Here is a 20,577-nt window from a genome sequence, read left to right as displayed (position 1 = left end):
AGGGGAAAAAAAGCTTCCCAGCAAAGCTATCCTTGGGAGGAAGAAGTCCAGGACAAATCAAACTGTAAGCATCTCTCTGGCCCCTACTATCTATATCTGGGTGAAACTGGGATAACATGAACAGGAAGAATAGTCTTGAAGGAAAAAGTAGACACAAAGGGGCAATGTATATCCCAACAGGTACATGTTATGGGATGGGGAAGGCAAAAGGAAGTAGTGGGGAATGGCACTGTAAAGGAAAACAACAATGGGATATAGAGTCAGACAACCCGGGTTCAAAGCCTGACTCTCTTCTGTTTTCTAAGTGACCCAAGAGAAGTCATCTCACCTCATCTCACCTCTCTGGGCTTCACTTTTCCTTATTTACAAAAAGAAGAGTTGGACTGGATGATATAAATATGTTATATCTTTATAACTGATGATCTTTAAGATTCTTTCTAGCCTTAAATCCTATGATACAACCTTATGTTGGAGAGAGCAGGTAGCGAGGGTTTAAATGGATGGGTAGATGGATGTACTACATGAATGATCACAGCATTATACCACATAGGAGCCAAAAGGGATCTTAGAGGTCATCTACTCCAATACTTCATTTTACAGTTTAGGAAACTAAGGTCTACAGAGATAAGTGAGTGGTCAAGGTCCCACAGCAAGTTGATGACAAAGTCAGTGCTAGAACCTATATCTCCTGACTCCCCCCATCCCAGACCACAGGATTTTCTACCTCACCATTTAAAACCAGCCGGGAAGAGAAAAAAAATCAATATTATTTGTTAACATCTCCCTGAGTCACTGAATAAAGGCATAGGTCCTGCAATTCAAAGGACCAATGTATAATCCTCTAAAGAAAGTTCTGCTCCTAAGTATGAGAGGGACTCTTCCTCACATTTACACGGCACTCTAAGGTTTATGATGTTTCTTCTTCATAAGAATCTCTCTCTGAGTTTCAGTTCCCACAACTGTGGGACTGGATCATCTCTCCGGCTACTTCCAGTGCATAGGAAACAAGCCTTGGAGTGAGGGAGACCTTGAAGTCGGTCGCTTACCAGCTGTGTGACACTGTGTGACAAAGTCGACTTAGACTAAACTCTGTGCCTCAGTTTCCTCATCTGCAAAATGAGGCTAATGACAGTACCTACCTCATACAGCTGGGAGAATCAAATAAGAATACAAAAAATAAAAAGTTGGACCACATGAGCTTTGCCAGTCTTCAAGCACTGTATACATACTACTTGTTGTTTGCTGTCATTCCAGGCCTGCATGTTGTGATCCTATGAGTTAGGTGGTATAAGTATTATTTTCTCCATTTGACAGAGAAGAAAACTGAGGCTCTGAGAGGCCAACTGAACCCAAATCTCTTGATTCCAAGTATAACATTTTTCACTACAACACACTTTAAATGAGACATCAAATTTCAGAAAGAATTCTGGAACAGAACAAAAATTTCTCCCTATGACCTGCCCCTCCAGTTGTTATCTAGCCTCTGCTTGAAGACCTTGATGAGGGGAAAACCTGAGGCCCATATCACTTCTGGACAGCTCTGATGGCTAGGAAATGTTTGTCCTTCAGTCAAACCTAATTCTGCTTCTTTTCAACTTCTCCCCATAGTTCCTAGTTCTGTCCTCTGGCTAAACAGAGCAAGTGATAGCCCTTCAAAGTCTTGAATACAGGGAGGTGTCACAGCGGATGGAGTGCTTGGACCTGGAGTAACAAAGACCGAAGTTCAAATCCAGACTCACACACTTACTAGCTGTGTGACCCTGGACAAGTCACCTAACTTTTGTCTGCCTCAGTTGCCTCATTTATAAAAAAGGGGATAATAATAGCAGCTTCTTCCCTCCCCTCCCCCTACAGTTGGTCCTTCCCTTCCCCCTCCAGATGGCAACCAATTTCATATAGGTTATACACGTTCAATCATGCAAAACATATTTCCATATTAGTCCTGTTGTGAAAGAGAATACAGATCATAAAAAACATGAAAAAATAAAGTGAAAAAAAAATAATTGCAGCTTCTTCTCAGTTTTTTTTTGTGGGGATCAAATGAGAGAATATTTATAAAGTACTTTATATTGCTTTGTTATGGGAATTTTTAATTTCCTTTTACTACTTGGGACTCAGGGCCATTTCTCTTGCAAATTTTGGTTAATTAAAAGTCTGTTTCAATATTAACCTCACCTGAACAAAAGCTATCCCATGGGATGTAAAAATTTGCCTAAGAATCTTAAGCATCCCTTAGCTAAGAAGCCAGAAGAAGAATCTCAACTCTCCCTGACTCCTTGGTAACATATAAATCCTCTTCCTTCTCAGTCTATTTGTGAATCCTCTGAATGTAGTTTAGTCTGTAACCTGACTTAGTTTACCTGTGGAGTTTATTTGGTAAGGTTTGTTTCCTTGGGGAATGTATGAGATTATGACTTTGTTTACCTTTTATGACATTGAAGGAAGTATAGAATTATGGGTCTATCTTCTCTTTAACTTCTATGGCCCAAGAGGAATATACAAGATTGCAATACGTGAAAGAATTATTTCTCTGTCATTTTGATGTAATTTTGCCTATAGGAAGCCTTGGTAGAATCCTAACGATCTAGTTTTCTCCAAGGCCTGAACCTACGCTTCAGCATAATAATAAAACCTAGGTTTTTACTTCCATAATTTCTACATTGTGGTAAATGTGTAGTTGAAAGCATGTACCTACCATTTGCACTCAGAGAGGAGATATTTCTCCCATAACAGCTTAAGTCATTATATAAATGCTACTTATTATTATTAAAGCCTCTTTTCTCCAGGCTAAATAAACAACCTCAATTCCTAAATGAGCCTCTTTACGTGTGATTTTGAGACCTTTCATTCTGCCAATCACCTCTGGCTCTCCAGAGGATCTCTCATATTCATCTCTGGACATCTTCCAGTTTATCAATATCATTCCCCAAATGTTCTTCCTAGAATTGAACCTGATACTACAGATATCATCTGACCCAGTAGCTTGCACAGCCACCTCCCTATTCCTAGACACCATGCCTCTCAATATATCAATGAGGTAGACCGATGCCTGGTGTTATTACACAAAAATAAAAGGTTCAATAACACTCAAAATAGAGATACCTTCATGGTACCACCATGGAGACTAAAATCACCAGTTTGAAGGCCACCTAGTAGAGTCCTCGGCAGCCAAGTGTGGTCCTGGAACACTCTTTGAGATCATGCCAAATCTTCAAAGCTGGAGGTTGATAAATGTCAATTTGTGCCCTGTGCTAATTTTAGAAGAGCTGTTCCCAATGTTAATGAGGAGCCTGCTTTATTCCTTACCTAATTTTGCTTGCTGGTCAGTGTCAGCAACACAGGCAGGGCATTCTATGGGAAATGGAACCTCCCGATGAATGAACACAGTGGGGATATGAATTATTATGAAGGCACACGATGTTCCTTATCTGCTCCTCTTTTCCTCCACCTCCCCCCTTCCACGTCTTTTATTTTTCCCTGTTCTCTCTCTCTCTCTTCTCTCTCTCTCTCTCTCTCTCTCTCTCTCTCTCTCTCTCTCTCTCTCTCTCAGACAGTCTCTGGTCTTAAACGATTCCTCCAACCCCAAAACCTCAGTCTTATTTGATTTGTATTCAATACTGACAATCAAGTAAGCTTAACCTATTGCTTAGAACAAGTTTTTGCCCCTCTGCTTTATAGCCTGTATCAAGCAGGAAGGCTTGGGTGCCTGTGGAGCTGGTCAGAACTGGTCAGCGAATATAATGAAAGAGCTTAGAGTTGGGGAGAGCTTAGAGAAGAGGACAGCTAATGCCATCAGGCAGGAGGCTCAGTGTTCTGAGCTGGCTGATGGCACCCAGCTTGGTAAGCAGTAACACTGCCCTGCTTCCTTCTGCCTGAAAGCTAGGCCCTGGGCAGTGATAGCAGCAAGCAAAAATATGTCATTTTTTTTTTAGGTGGGGAGATCAAATCCAGCCCATAACCTCACACAGTTAGGTGCTAGGCACTTAGCAATGCTTTCCAAGGATGAAAATGATTCTTGGCTTTCTGTCTCTACACACACACACACACACACACACACACACAACACACACACACACATCCCTTAGTGGACTAGTCTTATGATACTTCACCCTCACACTCACCTCCCCCCAGTAGAACATAAACTCCTTAAAGGCCAGGACCATTTCATTCTTGTCTTTATGACAAATGTTGAACATAGTACCTTGCACATAGTAAGGATTCAATAACAAGCTTACCTGTGTGACATGATTTCTGTAAACTGGAAAGATAAACCTATTCTTTTACATTCCACCAAAAACTAAGCCAATACTTTTTTTTTACCATTGGAGTTTCATTTCTTTGACTTAAAACTCTATCATAGAGTCATAGAATTTAGAATCAGATGGGAGCATAGATCACTTTAGTCCAACCCCATCCCCCAATTTTCCTGAGGCCCAGGTTATATGCTTAAGGTCATACAGCTTGTAAACGACTGTGGACAAATATCTTTGGAAGAACTAATGGCCAGCTTTTTGTACATATCAGTCACGCGCACACATGCATTCAAGTGAAAGAGTTTAGCAGATTTTCCTGAGCAGAATTCAGAGGTCAAAGTAGTGACTGAGCACGAGGTCAGTAGATGCTGGCAGGTCGTAGAAGTGATTAGGGGTAAAGAAAACAAACTGCCAACCACACCATTTGGCCCAAGGCTGACACTCTCTCTGGTACTTCCCTACAAGTGATATTTCAAATTTTTCTATCTTTCCAAACTTTGAATGTCCTTGAATAACTTCCTAAGAACAAACAGATTCACAGACCTGAAGGTGCACTCAGTCAGGAGGTGGTTAATGGAAAGTGACACTAGTATTCCCCAGACTGGGCGCCTCACTTGGGTGGGGGTGGGTCTCCCCTCTTGCTACCTGCCACAGAACGTCATGCAGCAGAGACTAAACAGTGCTGGAGGAAACTAAGTTAGGGAGGAGAAAGGCCTTTTTACCCTCCCTGGCCCTCCATGGCACAACATAGGCCAAACCACGTTTGAGGGGAAACCTCCAGAGCTGATGATTCCTCAGCATTCTCCAAACATTTGTGTGGACACTGACCCTACTTCTCAGCTGAGGACACCGAGTCTTTTTGAAGTGAATTGATTGGCCCACAAGCATAGTCCACACCTTCGATCTGTTCACCGTCTCATCCACTTGGTTCTGGCAGCCCACTCATTCTCTAGTCACTTGGTTACATACATATGAAATTCTTCCTGAAAATCCAAGCTATCCCTATATATTATCCCCCTACATGGTGGTTCTGCACATACACACATACATATCTACATATATCTATATCTATATATATCTACATCTATATCTATATCTATATCTATATCTATATCTATATCTATATCTATATCTATATCTATATCTATATCTATATCTATATCTATATCTACATCTATCCTTCAAGGATTTCACAGACCAATAGAAGGAATCTCAGTAAGGATAGCTTTTAAACACAGTATTACATGACACTTGCCTTATAGGGGTACTAAACAAAATACTCCCTGTGTGCCAAGGGGTAAAGTCTTTGGAGATAGGAGCAAAATTGAAGACATCATAGGAGAGGAGAACAGAGTCGGGTTTTAAACAATGAATAAAAATTCAACAGGCAAAAGGGGAGACATTTCAAACATGGGGAACAGCGTGAAAGCCAAGGTGCCGAAGCCTGAGAGCTCAGTTTGTCTCTGGGAGTTGTCCACTTTGGCTGGAGCACAGAATTCTCCCAGGGGAGAAATATGAGATAAGAAAAGAAAGAGGATGGCTTGATGTTGGACAAGGTCTTCAATATCAGGCAGAAGATCTTGACCTTTATCACCAGGTAGAGTGAGCCTAGCTTCCTAGGCTTATTCTCCTACCTACCCCTAAGGCCACTGACTGGGAGGAGCCAGTGAAGGCCTGAATCCTTACGGTGACAACAGTTTTCCTGTCTTAAGTCCCAGAGCTGTGACTGTCTATGGCTCTTTAGCTTTCTCCTGAACCTTCCCTTGATGTGGGTCCCCTGCTCAGGCTCCCACGTTTCCCTCAAATCCGGTAATTCATCATAAATCTAAGGGCCACGAATGGCACGGGCAGAGGGAGGGGGAACAAGGGTGAGGGGGATGGGCGGGTGCTGGGTGGGGGGCGGCCCTGGGCAGGAGCAGCAGCGGTGGCGGCGGCTGCGATGGCAGCAGAGGCGGCGGCTCCGGCTCTGCAGTAAACAAGACACGGGGATGCTGCCGTGCCGCCGTTGCAGGTGTCTCTAGGCATTGTGGGAGCGCCGCTTCCTCTCTCTCCCCTCCGTTCCCCCGGCCATACGGCCCGCACCTGCTGCAACCAGACCCCGCCGTGCCCCTGCCCCGGCTCCTCCAGGAGCCAGAGGTGGCTGGCAGGGCCCCGGACTCCCCCCTCCGTCCCCCCGCCACCTCTCAGCCGAGGGGCCGCGTGCGCCCTGGCCCTTCGGGGCTCGCCTGAGGCCCAGATGTGGCCACAGGGCTGAAGGGGAGGGAGGGGCTGGAGCCGGCCCGGACGGACATCTGGGGGAGAGAGAGGGAGAATCGCGGGGCCAGAACCCGCAGGGCCCTGACATCCAGTCCCGCACACCTCCGTGCGCCCCCGCGGGCGCTGTGCCCTGGGGATGCTGGAAAACAGGAAGGGGACTGCTGGGGTGGTCTTGCCCCAGCTTGTACCTCCAGCTACCGGTCCCCATCCCCATCCTCATCCCCATCCCCATCCCCATCTCCATCATCCCCATCCCCATCCCCGACCCCATCCTTATTGATCCTTGCCCCTGTTTTCGTCCTGAAGCCAAGCATCCCTCCGCCCCCCACCCCGGGGTGCGCAGCCCTTGGCACCGCTTACCTGGTGTCTGGAGCTGCCCAGGTAGCCACTGGGTCTGCGGCAGGTCCAGGGGAGGGGCCCACGGTTGCGGCGGGGGCCCGGGCCGGAGCCAGGCCGGGGCTGGGGCCGGGGCTCAGGATGCTCTGGCTCCGGCTCCGCTCCGCCGGCTGCTCGGGGCCCCGCCTTCGCCCCCGCCCCCCTTCGCCTCCCCCTTCTCCTCCTCCTGCCTCAGCCGCCACTGCCTCTGTATGTGTCACACAAAGAGCAGGAAATGGCCCCGGCGACCGGGTTCTCCCCCAAGTGGCGGCGATCCTCTCACCTGGTCCGGCTCTAAATCGCTCCCATCGTCCGGCCAGGGCTCTGCCCCCATCCCCCAGGCCCGGCCCTGGGGGCCTGACAGAGCAGGAGGCGGGGTCTGGGACGGGATTGTGCACTGAAAATCTCTCCTAGGGAAGGGACCGCGCAGCGCTGGAGCAAAGGGAGGGAGGGGAAGGAGCGGCGTGAGAACAACATCTGAGGAGGTTCAAGTCCATGTACCTCAAGGGCTCATTTCGGCTGAACCCAGGCCCAAGTGCTCCATCTTTTGAGCAGAACTGCACCTGCGTATCAAACATATCAGGTCCGTCTTAGGAGACTGGCAGCTTTTACGAGGTTGTTGTGTACCCCACCCTCCCTTCATGCACATATACTGGTCTATATATACAGAATTCTTACTACTTTAGTGATTCTGATTCTGGCATTCAAGGCCTTCCACAACCCAGCTCTAATCTACCTTTCGAGCCTGATCTCATACTATCTTCTGTTCCATTTTTTTAAAATTTTAGGCAGTTGGGGTTAAGTGACTTGCCCAGGGTCATACAGCTAGTGTCAAGTCTGAGGCTGGATTTGAACTCAGATCCTCATGACTTCAGGGCCCGTACTCTATCCACTATGCCACCTCACTGCCCCCGTTCCAGTATTCTACACTGCTTTTTTATTGAGTAATCGCTATCCTCCCTATTTTCTTCCCTCCTTTTCCCATCTTACATCACCCCTCCCAGATCATCTCCCAATGCCTGGAGTAGGCACAGTACGGTAGAAAGAACACTGACTCTGGAGTCAGAGGACCTGGGTTCGAGTCCTTCAGATGTTTACTACTTGACTGTCATCTAATCTTCCTGGACCTCAGTTTCCTTTTCTGTAAAATTACTAGATGGCTTCTGAGGGCTCTAGTTCTATGATCCTTTCATATCTCCCTGTGATAAAGTCCCTTCCTTCTAGGCTTAAGTCAGGTACTATCTTATCCATAAAGCCTTCCTTGGTCATTCAACCATTTAACCACAAACACTCTCTAACCCATATCTCTTAACCTTGTCCACTAGGGAGGCGTGACAGACTGTCAAACACTTTGTTAAAATGTAGGTATGCTATGAATTTCTAATGCCTAGCATAAGATCTTGTCTCGAATGTAGATGTTTAACAAAGGTTTATTGAATTGGGAATAATCATAATACCTGGTTTGAGAGTCATAGTTCTTTCCTTATTGAGTAATAGGCCAATCCTGGGACATAAATCATAGGATTATACACTTACATCTGGAAGGGAGTTCAGAAGCCATCAAGCCCAACTGCCTGGTTTTACAGTGGTGGAAACTGAAGTCCCTAGAAGTTAAATGACTTGCCCAAGACCACACAGATAGTAGAGTCAGAATTCGAATCCAGGTCATCTGACTCTATCCATTGCGCCATGCTGCCCTACTTTAACTGTTCTGGTCCCTGGGGGAGGAGGGAAGAAGGAGATATAGGAAGTGTTCAGGAGTTAGGAGCTCTAATTTACCTTTCCAGCTTTATCTCACACCAATGTACTCCCTTGGCTTCTTTGGTCTTCAGTTTTCTCCTCTCTAAAAGGAAAAGTTTAGACTAGGTTATTTCAAAGGTTTCCTCCAGCTCTAATGTTCTACTTCAGTGCCCTCAAAAGCATCATGAGATAAGGTACTCTCTTTCCTAAATATTTCTTTTTAAATAAAATAAATTTTATTGTTATCTTTTGTTTTCACATCATCTGTATTTTCCAATATATCACTCCTCTTTTCTACCTCCTAGAGAACCATCCCCTATAACAAAGAATAAAAAAGAGGGGGAAAATTTTGCCCAGTGTATTAGAAAAACCCTGACATTGTATTCAGTTCTGAAACTATAGTCCCTTGCCACTATAAAGAAGTGTGTGTGTGTGTGTGTGTGTGTGTGTGTGTGTGTGCAGCAATTATTTAAATATTTCTTGAAAAAGCTGAGAAGGTCCTATAAATAGTCATTTAAAGTATAATACACTATTTTCTACATGGTACATTTCTTCTCAGTCTAAAAAAAATCATCCTAAAAACAGCCTCCCTTGTCAATGGAAACTGTACATTATTAAAGAAAACTTAACTTAAGGAACTGAATATCTGTGGTTATAGCAGTTCAATAGCCAACTGTAGACTTCTATAGACTCTACTTTGCCCATCATCTTTTGTGACTTAGGGCTATCTGATGCCACCCTACTAGCTAGGTTCTCTGCTGCCTCCTCCCTCCTCCCTTCTACCACCCCCCTATCCTCACCCAAGCCAGAAGGAGGTTAAGGCTTTGCACAAAATGAGGGTGAGTGTGGGAGTATTTTTATTTATAGTCTAATGTGTGAATCTATGTGTGCATTCCAAAACCAAGTGTCTGTGGTTCTTAGAATTTCCCTGACTCTATTCTGGGGTGCCCTTACATAATTTCCCATTACCGTGTTTTATAATTACTGATTGAGGAATAGCTTTCAAACTTTTTGATCACACAACATTTTATCAAGTATTGACATTTGTAACCACAGAAATGCAGATTCTCCAGGGGCTCAGGTAGTTACTATAAATAGCACCCAGTTTTCTGAGGGTCATAGAATCATAGATTTAATGCTAGAAGGAACTTTAGAGAGTATTTAGACCAACTCCCTCATTTTACTCATTAAAAGTAAATGTTTTATTGATGCCGCCATCATTTCTGGAAATACTAACCCCATCACCAATACAGTGAACAAGTCTGATGAGGCATACACCTTTCCCCACCCCAGCTCCCAGGAGGGAGAGATGCTTTATTGTCTTCTCTGGCATCATCACTGGTCTTTCAGTTTCAGGGTCTGGCTTCTTCTAGTGATCTCATTTGCTTTGTTGTAATCATTGTGTTTATTGTTATTTTGGTTCCCCTTCATTCACTCTGTATCATTTCAAACACATCTTCCCATGTTTCTGTGAATCAGTCATTTCTTATCGCGCAATAATAGTCTTTCATATTTTTAGATCACAGTGGGCTTTTTGGCCATTCTCCCCAGTTGACAGCCACACCCTTTGCTCCTGGTTCTAAGCCTGTTACCATGCTTATTTTGATGTATTGGCCTTTTGTTTCTATCTTTGATCCCTCATTTTATAAATAAAGAAACTAAAATGCAGAGAGATCATAGGATCAGAAGTCTAAAACCAGAAAGCACCATAGGATTATCTACACCTGAGAAGCCATCTAGTTCAATCCCTTCACTTTACAGGTAAGGAAACCGAGGCTCATGGAGCTTAAATAACTTGCCTGAGGTCACATAGGCAGAGCTGGAATTCAAACCTAGATCATTTTGCTTTGGTTGAAATTCTAGCAATAAAGTTAACTTAAAGAGTACGCCTTCCCCACCCCCACCCCCTGTTCCTATTCTGGCTGAGCAGCTCACACAGACACCAGCTTATAAAATGCTACCTGAAGGTCCCTGTGGATCACCAATACTCCAGGGACCACTGCCTTAGAGTGGCTTAACAAACAGCATTCATCCTTGGAAATCCTAGTTTCTCTCCTCAATGAGAACAAAATTCATCTCCTTAAAAGACAACAGAGGGGGAGAGGGTCCCAATGTCATTGGCAACAAAGCACAACATCAAAAAGGTAGACTGATGAGCAACCAAGCCTGTAGGGAACCAATTAATGGAAACAGGTGACAAAAGAATCCATGGGCAATGATTCCCCCCCCCCCCCCCCCCCCCCCCCCCCCCGCCACTTCTGACCAGAAAGTGAGTTCAAAGATGGGTTCAAATACCACCTCTGCCACTTGCTAATGACGTGACCAAAGGCAAGTCCTTTAATTTCTCTGAACCTCATTTATAAAAGAGAAAGAGAAAGAGAGAGGGGGGGGAGGAAGAGAGAGAGAGAGAGAGTTGGATTAGATGATCTGAGGATGACACAATTGAGAGCTAGAAAGGGACCGTAAAGACTCCCTAGTCCAAAGCCCTCATTTTAAAGTTTAGGAAACAGAGGCCCAGAATGGTTAATAGATTTGCTTATGATCACACAAGTAGTGAGTGGCAGAGGTACTAGGTCCTCTGAATGTAGAGCCAGATCTTTTTCCATTGTGCCAGACTGGTAAGAAAGCCCCACAATTCCAGATGGGGCTTTCAGAAAGGCAAATTTTGATGATAGTTACCTTAGGAACCTTCTCAATGACTTTGGTGTGTACAGGATTGGGTTTAGGTCTAGAAGTTTTTAGGCTTTGAGTTGCCACTAATTAGTTACGTAATGTTGGCAAGTCCTTTACTCTTTCTGAGCCTTGGTTTCCCTGGTTATTAAAGGAGAATAGGATATTCTATCTCCTCCTTTCCCCCTCACAGATGTCCTGGTTTTCTTCAAAGCACCAGCACAGGTGTCCCTCTTAGGGGAAGTCCTTTCATACTCCCCTCAAATGTTAATTCTCTCTCTCTCTCTCTCTCTCTCTCTCTCTCTCTCTCTCTCTCTCTCTCTCTCTCTCTCTCTCCTCCCTCCCTCCTCCCTCCTCCCTCCCTCCCTCCTCTCCTCTCCTCTCTCTCTCTCTCTCTCTCTCTCTCTCTCTCTCTCTCTCTCTCTCTCTCTCTCTCTCTCTCTCTCCTGAAATTTCTTTGTATGTATCTTGTAGTTATTTATGTATGTACATGTTGTACACCTCCCCCTCTCCTCCGTGTAGAATGCAAGCTACTTGAGGGCAGGAACTGTTTTGTCTTTTCTTTTTTTGTATTCTCATGATTTAGTACAGTGCCTGAGATGTCATAGGTGCTTAATAAATGCTTGTTGAATTGAATTGAAAATAATACCCACCCTTATGGCCTTACAGGGTTGGTAAGGAAGAAGCATTGGAAAGATATGTGCAGTACCTTACCAATATAAAAGATTATTAATTTTGTAGAGGGAGACATTTATGCAATTTATGCAATTCTGCCCCAGAATTCAGAGCTACCCACATGGTAATTTTTTTTTTATATGAGGCAATTGGGGTTAAGTGACCAGAGTCACACAGCTAGTGAGTATTATGTGTCTGAGGCCAGATTTGAACTCAGGTCATCCTGACTCCAGGGCTGGTGCTTTATCCACTGCATCACCTAGCTGCCCCTACATGGTCATTTTTTGACACAGGAATGTTTATAGGCTGGCTATACCTTAGGCTAGACCCAGAAAGGACTTACAGAAATTCTGGCCCTCATAGAGTTTCCATTATCATCACACACCTAGAATGTGTGATCCTTTGGGTTGGATGATACATCACTGTTTCTAGGATTCCAATTTTAAATGCTATTTCAGAAGGATTTTTTTTTAAGTGCAATGTGAGAAAGATGTGGAGGTGGCTGTGGAGGTTGGCTTTGAATAAGGAGCCAAGGATTTTTATTTTTTGGCCTTTCCTCTTCCCCTCTCCTCCAACCTTCACACCTTACTTTCCCAAATATCAACATTGGGATTTTTAGAAGCAGTATTTAAAAGTGCTCAAAAATGATAACCCTTTGAAATTGGTTCATTATTGTTGTTTCAGTATGTGTGGTGTAGTGGAAACCCAGCCAGAAAACCTGGGTTTGAATCCTGTCTCTTCAATGGCCTAGCTGTATGATTATGGACAAATCTTGCTGTATTTATTTGAGCCAAAATGACCTCATCTGTGAGATGGAGATGAGAGACAGCACAGGGTAGTGGATGGAGAGCTGCCTGCAGCATCAGGACAACCTGGGCTTGAGGTCTTGCCTCAGATACATACTCTGGCTGTGTGACCCTGAGCAAGTCACTTAATTTTCCAATGTCCCAGGGAAACAAGTTGCCAAAAAACAAAAATTCAGATCTGCTTTTGTAGAGGCAATTTCCTCACTGGAACTCCCTACACAGAAATTACAAATCTGGACTCTCTCCCTTCCCTTCCTCCTTCCCCAAGATGGAGATAATTATAGTAATGGTATTATTAGCTATACTTTCTTGACAGGTATGCATTTTGTAAACCTCAAAGTGCATGTAAATGTGACCACACTTACGCCAAAGCCTGGAACAGTTTTCCTGATCGCTGCCCCAAGAGGAATGAGATCTGATTCCTGATTGGCTGAGAAACCCCTCAGGATGATACTGAAGACAATTCAGGGAAAGAGTTTGAGAGAGGTGGTTGAGAAAAGCAGGAGAGAACTTTAGAATGGTAGATTGGAGATTCTCTGCCCACCTCCACCCCAGTCACAGATGTGCGGAAAAGCTAGCCCCTGGCATGTCCCTTGACTTTGACTGTCAAGACTGCTGAGGGAACTCCCCTTAGGAGATCATTCTCTCTCCTCCAGAGCTGGAATTTTAACTCACTCCCAAAGAGGTCATCGACTCTTGGGTAGTCTTTTGTCTAATTTGTATGATCTCCTTAATATCCATTTACTACTTACTTTGATAAAGAAGCTTTATTTGCTTTTGTGATAGATTTTTATATAATTAGTGCTTGATAGAAATGGGCTAAGCTAGCAATGGTGAGCTAGATGTTACCTACCCCTTGAGAATGATCAGGGAAATTCTTCTATTCTGATCCTATAATACCCCTAGACCACAGCTATTTGATGTGAGGTAGAAAGATAGAATGCTAGCTTGACAAGCTTCTTGGAGACAGCAGAGTGAAGAAGAGATTGCCCAGCCACAGTGGTACTAGGCCCTATCTGCATTGCACCACCCCCTTTCCCTAGACTGATGGGCTTGTAGGCATGGCCTTCCTACCCTCCACAAAAATGAAAACTAGAGAAGTTGGAAAGACCTCAGACAAGACATCTATCAATATCTTACGCAGGCTAGTCATATTTTTATATCAGCTACTAACTATATCAATGTCTATTTATATATTCACATTTGTGTAATAATGATAGCTATTATATCTATATATTCACCTTTATTTTATAATATGTATCCATATATGTACTTATAATATATAATAAAAATATATATGTACATATTGTTGTTGTGAAGAAATTACATTGTAAATCCAAAAGTGCTACGGAAATGTGAGATATTACTTTTACTCTCCAGGAATTATACATTCCTCTGTTGCAATATTGGTTCAGTGTCTTGATAATAGATCCAAAAAACCCCCAAAAAACCAAAACCTAAACCCTGCCTGCATATGCATGAGAACTCAATTACAAATGGTTCCCTGACTCTAGCAATCTATTTTTGAGATCATACAAATATAACTAAGACAACCTTAGTTAGTGAATGGACCTGAGATTTCATTTGCATTTGAGAAGTTCCAGGTTAGGAAACCCCCTCTGTCAATGGAGGCTGGCACCTTCTCATTTTGTAGTTATTTCCTCGAGAGGAAATGAAGATTTTCTGGTCCTAGAGAGTTGCCCAGGTGCACTAAGGGTTAAGTGACTAGCCCATGGTAAGAGATAGAGCCAATATGTATCAGAGGTAGGACTTGAATCTAGGTCTTACTGACTTCCAGGCCATCTCTCTATCTACTGCAACATGTCTCCTCCTTATACAGCTATTAATACATAATAAAATGTCCCCTGAGGGACACTATGGTGTCATGGAAAGAGGTCTGTGGATCTGAGTTTTAGTTCCAGATTTGCCACTATTCCACACCTTTACTATGCCTTTTTGTGCTTCAGTTTCTTTAACTGTAAAATGAAGAAGTCAGAGCAAGGATTCTTAACCTGGGATGGAGGGGATCTCTGAATTTGGATGGGGGGGAAAAATCTATATTTTTACTACTCTCTAACTGCAATTTAGAATACCCCTCCACTCAGCTGTCAAATTCATCTTCCTAAAGCTCAGGCCTGACCATGTCACTCTTCTATTAAAAACAAAAAACAAAATCTCGTGGGGCTCCCTATTGCCTTTAAACTCAAACATCAAGGCTTTTAAAGCCTTTCCTGACCTGGACCCTTCTTACACCTCCCTCTTTCTCACCTGACCACAAACTCGGTGATCCCTTGACAATGGCCTCTTAGATGTTACTGAAACACACCTTTTCCTTCCTTCCTTCCTTCCTTCCTTCCTTCCTTCCTTCCTTCCTTCCTTCCTTCCTTCCTTCCTTCCTTCCTTCCTTCCTTCTTCACTCCCTCCCTTTCTTTCTTTTTTGCTTTCTTTTTCTTTTCTCTTTCTTTCTTTCTTTCTTTCTTTCTTTCTTTCTTTCTTTCTTTCTTTCTTTCTTTCTTTCTTTCTTTCTTTTATTCTCAAATATTATCTCATTTGATCCTTACAACAACCCTGGGAGGTTGGTATTATTATTCTCACTTTACAATTGAGGAAACTAAGGCCAACAGAAGTGAAGTGACTAGAGTGAGACTCTCTCTCCTCACCTCTGCCTCTTGGCTTCCCTGGTTTCCTTCAAGTCTCAGCTAAAGTTCCACCTTCTGCAGGAAGCAATTTAGCTTCACACTTAGCTAACACCTTTTCTATGAAGCTGTTTCAGTCCTTCTCCCAGTTGTTAGGGATCTCCCACCTCAGCTTTCCTTGCTTTATATTTATTTGTGTGTGTTATTTGTGTATCCCCTCCCATCCTCTCTCCCTCTCTCCCAGTAAAATGTAAGCCCCTTAAGGTCAAAGATTGTTCCATATTTGTCTTTGTATTTCCAGTACCTAGATGAACTTAATAAATAATTGTTTAATTGAATTAGGATTCCCCTTTGCCTGTAAATTCATAGATATATGATCTGCTGCCAGTGATTCTTTTTCCATTCAAATGGCATGAGAGCTATTCAGCAGAATTGTAGCTGGTAATTTTGGTGCCTAGGGCAAGCAGCAAAAAACCAAACAAAAAACACCCCCCCCAAAAAAAACCCCATGGCTTAAAAAATAGCTATGTAATTCTCAAAGTGAAAATACAAGAAAAATTAAGACTAATTAAATTGAGCAGGAGATGAAACTTTGGGATTCTAGTCCGTGGGGAGAAACCCTAAGACCCTGACTCCTATAGAGAGAGATACCAGGAAATTGGCTCCTTTACTCTTGTGATGGGGCAAAGGAGAAGAGATCCTGGCACATTGGCTGGCATTGGGAGGGAGAACCTGGGAAGCCATGAAGTTGCTGCTAGGGAGAAAAGGAGCTAAGTGTAACATTCTGGGGAGTAGGTCACCTGGGCTTCAGCAGCCTAGGGGAAGCAGCCTGGTCGCTTCCTAATCTGACTAATTATTCTTGCTAACTAGATGCTAAACTCAGTTTCTTCAACACTGATGAACAGAGCAAGGCTATCAGAACATAAGCATAACTTTTAAAATCAAACAATCTTTCTTTAAAAAGTAAGTTTTTGTGTCCTGTAAATTCCAGTGCATTGGGGTAAAGTACCCACTACTTTGTCCTAGTTATAGATCTGCTAAACACATGGCAGATTTGGTATGGTAAAAAGAGCAGAGGGTCTAGAATGGGATTAGAATCCAGGCTGTTCTGATTCACTGTCCAATAAGCTGTCCATGACACCATACAAAATGATTAAGGACAAGACCATGGCTGCTGTCAGTGTAAAATAAACAAAGTAAGCAAAAATCTGGGGAAAATGAAGGCAAGAATGGAGAGCATATCTATATGTGTTAATCAATAGGAGAATTCTTCTAGGGTATAGGTTGGGCCAGATGGCCACAGAGATTTTTCCAACTCTGAAATTCTGAGATTCTATGGAATGAGCATAGCTAGGTTTGAATGTTTGGCCCTATTTCTTAGGGGCTGCATCACCTTGGGTATGTGAATTAACCTTTCTAGTCTGCCATCTCTCCATCCTCCATCCCCATTGCCACTTCAAAAGAATTGTTTGCTTATTTCACACAGTGAAAAACAGTTACCTTTTAGCCTTTGTTGGAGACTTAAGTTGTTCAGCATTAGGGTTGAAGTTGTTCAGTCATTCTTCATTCATGTCCAACTCTTCGTGACCGCATTTGGGGTTTTCTTGGCAAAGATATTAGAGTGGTTTGCCATTTCCTTCTCCAACTCATTTTACAGATGAGGAAATTGAGGCAAACAAAAAGTGACTTGCCTACGGTCATATAGCTAGTAAGTGTCTGAGATGAAATTTAAACTTAGATCTTCTTGACTCTAGGCCTGGTGCTCTATCTGCTATGCTACTTAGCTGCCCATTAGGGTTGAAACCAAGATGTATCCCTTAAAACCATTAAGCCCTGATGATGTTTTGTCAAGAATATAAGGAGGGTGTGTAAGAGTGCCAACCCTGGCCCCCACTGCCTGAAGGCCAGCTAGGTTACATTTCATCTCTCCCCCAGGGTTCTCCAGCAGTGTGAAGAGACTCAGGAGAGGGTGACTAGTCTCTGCCATTGTATGCCCACCAACTGTGTTCCCTCAGTTTTAGGAGTCCCATGCAACCCAGTTCTGTTTAACCATGTAACAGAGTAGCTTATACAAAGGAATACTTATTTCAAAGGGATAGCAAGAACAAACATCCAAACATTCTCCAGACTCAGACAAAGAAGGGGGAGTGCATAATCCCTCTTTATACCAACTCAGTCTCTAGGGAGGGGAAGGGGATTAGGTTCACAGCTTAATTTAGTTTCTATATAGCATTAGTCCCACCAAGTTCCAAGTCCAAAATCCCCCATTCCCAGGACCCTGGCTTCCTAGGACTCCCCTGCTGGGTTGGCAGCAACATCGAACCTGGAATTTGGGCTCCAAAGTCATCAGACACGGGGATTTCTCTTCGTAATCCTAGAGCAAAGCCCCAAACCTATTTCTTAGGGCCACTAGAACTAAAAGGGAGAAGGAGAAGGTGGTTCAGTGCATAGTGAACAAGACCTGCCAGAAAGGGAGAGAGAGAGGGAGGGAGGGAGGGAGAGAGAGAGAGAGAGAAAGTGTGTCCTAGCCTGGTAATTTTACAGATGATATTTGTTTCAGCTACCTAGTCAATGGAAAGAAGTCTCCTCCCCACCCTGTAGAATAACATGACATCTTCTACCAGAAGCAAATCCTTGCCATGCCCCATATGGTGGCCCCATCTTAGGCCATTTTGTACGACAAAGCCCCATTACAGGTGAATTAGGGACTCCTGATTGCTACCTTGTAGGAGTATTTTATAAAATGATAAAATGATTAAACGATAGGTCTTAGAATATATTTAGAATAGTCTTTGATAATACAACATTAGTTTGCATATATGAAGTTGGTTAACTCACCTTTTTAGGGTATATTACAGTATCTTTCTGCAGTTTGCAGTAAGCAATTGTTGATTTTAACAATAACAATGATAGCTAGCATTTACACAAGGTACCCCCAAAGTGTTAGGTATGGTACTTTAAAGTTTGCAAAGTACTTTTATATGCATTATCTCATATGATCCTCATAACAACCGTGGGAGGTAAATGCTGAATGTTATTGTCTCTGTTTTACAAATGAGGAAGCTAAGGCTGAAAGAGACTATGTGACTTATGGTGGGGTCACAGAGCCAGTAAGTATCTGAGACAGGATTTGAACTCTGGTCTTCCCCTCTCCAAGTCTAGCACTCTATCCATTCCATCACCTAGTAGCCTCAGTACAAGGCACAGACGGTTTAAGTATCCTTCCCAGCTACCCAAAAGGAATATGGTTTGAATGACAATGTAGAGAACATGGGCATAAGCTGGGATTCAGGAGATCTGGGTTCTAGTCTGAGATCCGACCCTAATAGTTGTAGGGAAGTCACTTATTCAATGCCCTCATCTGTCAAATGGGAACAATACTACCTTCCCTTCCCAGCTCTATTTTTTTTTTGTGAGGCAATTGGGGTTAAGTTACTTGCCCAAAGTCACACAGCTAGCGAGTGTTATATATCTGAGGTCGCATTTGAACTCAGGTCCTCCAGACTCCAGGGCCAGTGCTCTATTCATTGCACCACCTAGCTGCCCTCCAGCTCTATTTTTTTTAAAGCTTTTATTTAGTCTTTTATTTTTCCCCAGTTACATGTAAAAACAATTTTTAGCATTCGTTTTTAAAACTTTGAGTTTCAAATTCTCACCCTTCTTCCCTCCCCATCCCCACCCCCATTAAGAAGGCAAGCAATTCCATATAGGTTATACATGTGTAGTTATGCAAAATATATCCATAATAGTCATGTTGCGAAAGAAAACATAAACATGAAAAAATAAACTCAAGAAAAATAAAGTTAAAAAAGTATGCTTCAGTTTTATTCAGACACCAACAGTTCCTTCTCTGGGGATGGATAACATTTTTCATCATAAGTCCTTCAGAGTTGTCTTGGATCACTGTATTGCTGATAATAAGTAAGTCATTCATGGCTGATCATCTTACAGTATTTCTGTTACTTTGTGCACAGTGCATTTCACTGTGCATCAGCTCATGCAAGTCTTTCCAGATTTTTCTGAGAACATCCTGCTCATCATTTCTTATGGTACAATAGCATTCCATTATAATCACATTCCACAACCTGTTCAGCCATTCTCCAACTGATGGTCATCACTTCAATTTCTAATTCTTTACCCTCAGGAAAGAGCTGCTATAAATATTTTGGTACACATAGGTCCTTTTCCTTTTTGTTTGTTATCTCTTTGGGGATACAGACCTAGCAGTAGTATTGCTAGGTCAGAGGGTACTCATGGGTTTATAGTCCTTTGGCCCAGCTCTATTTTAAAGTTTGATGATATTATGAAGTGGGACTATGTTCCCTTTTTTGTTGTTCAGTCACATCTGACTCTTCATGACCCCACTTGGGGGTTTCTTGGCAAAGATAATGGAATGGTTTGCCTTCCTCTTTTCCAGTTCTTTTTACAGATGAAGAAACAGAGGCAAACAGTGTTAAGTGACTTGCTCAGGGTCACACAGTTACTAAGTGTCCAAGGCCAGATTTGAACTCAGAAGATAAGTCTTTCTGACTCCAGGCCCACCACTCTATCCTCTGCAGTCACCTAGTACCCCAGAATACGTTACCTCCTCATCTTAATTTTAAAGTTTAAAAGCAGTTTGGTAAGTGGAATAAAACCAGAATCTTGGAACCTTCAAATTCTTAAACTCTGTGGTTCTGACCAGGCTGTTTCCTGCTTATGTTTCTTCACTGATTTTTTTTTTAAAATGTGATTATGGCTGTTACTCATTGCCCTGTGCTATATTAACCTAGAGCCCTAGGAAAAAGCCCTTGGGCGCCAAAGTTCATCGAGGACATGTATAAACGGATGTACTGTGTGTTCTTTCTCTGAGGAGTGTGTGTTTCAGTATTAAGACCCAGCCAGTTTGTAAGGCTCTCTCTGGCAGAGAGCCGCTATGGACTAAAACTAGATATCAGTCTTTGCCTTTGGTGCATTAAGAAAGGTATGATGTCCTGATCTTGGGAGGTCATCCCAAGGCCAAAATATTCTGCCTGTGCTGTGCAGTCCACAGCTGGCCTATGGTAATCAGCGCATGGAACCACATTTTGAGACAATCACTGATTTAGCCACAGAGCAGCCAATGAAGGGAAATGAAAGTGATGATCAGTTGAAGGGACTGGGGATGTTTCGCCTGGAAAAAAAGAA

At 43.2% G+C, this 20,577-nt stretch overlaps 1 protein-coding gene across 1 annotated transcript in view; it reads right to left on the bottom strand.

Annotated features, from left to right (window-relative positions):
* CYFIP2 (cytoplasmic FMR1 interacting protein 2) overlaps window positions 1–7,032 on the bottom strand; it is a 137,847-nt gene extending 130,815 nt beyond the window's left edge. Inside the window, 1 exon segment of the mRNA XM_078150535.1 lies at window positions 6,870–7,032. The gene's annotated coding sequence lies outside the window, so the exon portion shown is untranslated.
* Window positions 7,033–20,577: the final 13,545 nt, after the last annotated feature.

Source organism: Phascolarctos cinereus, unplaced genomic scaffold (assembly GCF_003287225.1).
Source record: "Phascolarctos cinereus isolate Bilbo 61053 unplaced genomic scaffold, phaCin_HiC Scaffold_2;HRSCAF=192, whole genome shotgun sequence".
Taxonomy (NCBI): domain Eukaryota; kingdom Metazoa; phylum Chordata; class Mammalia; order Diprotodontia; family Phascolarctidae; genus Phascolarctos; species Phascolarctos cinereus.
Note: the sequence above shows the minus strand (reverse complement) of the source record. Positions and strands in the feature narration are given on the sequence as shown.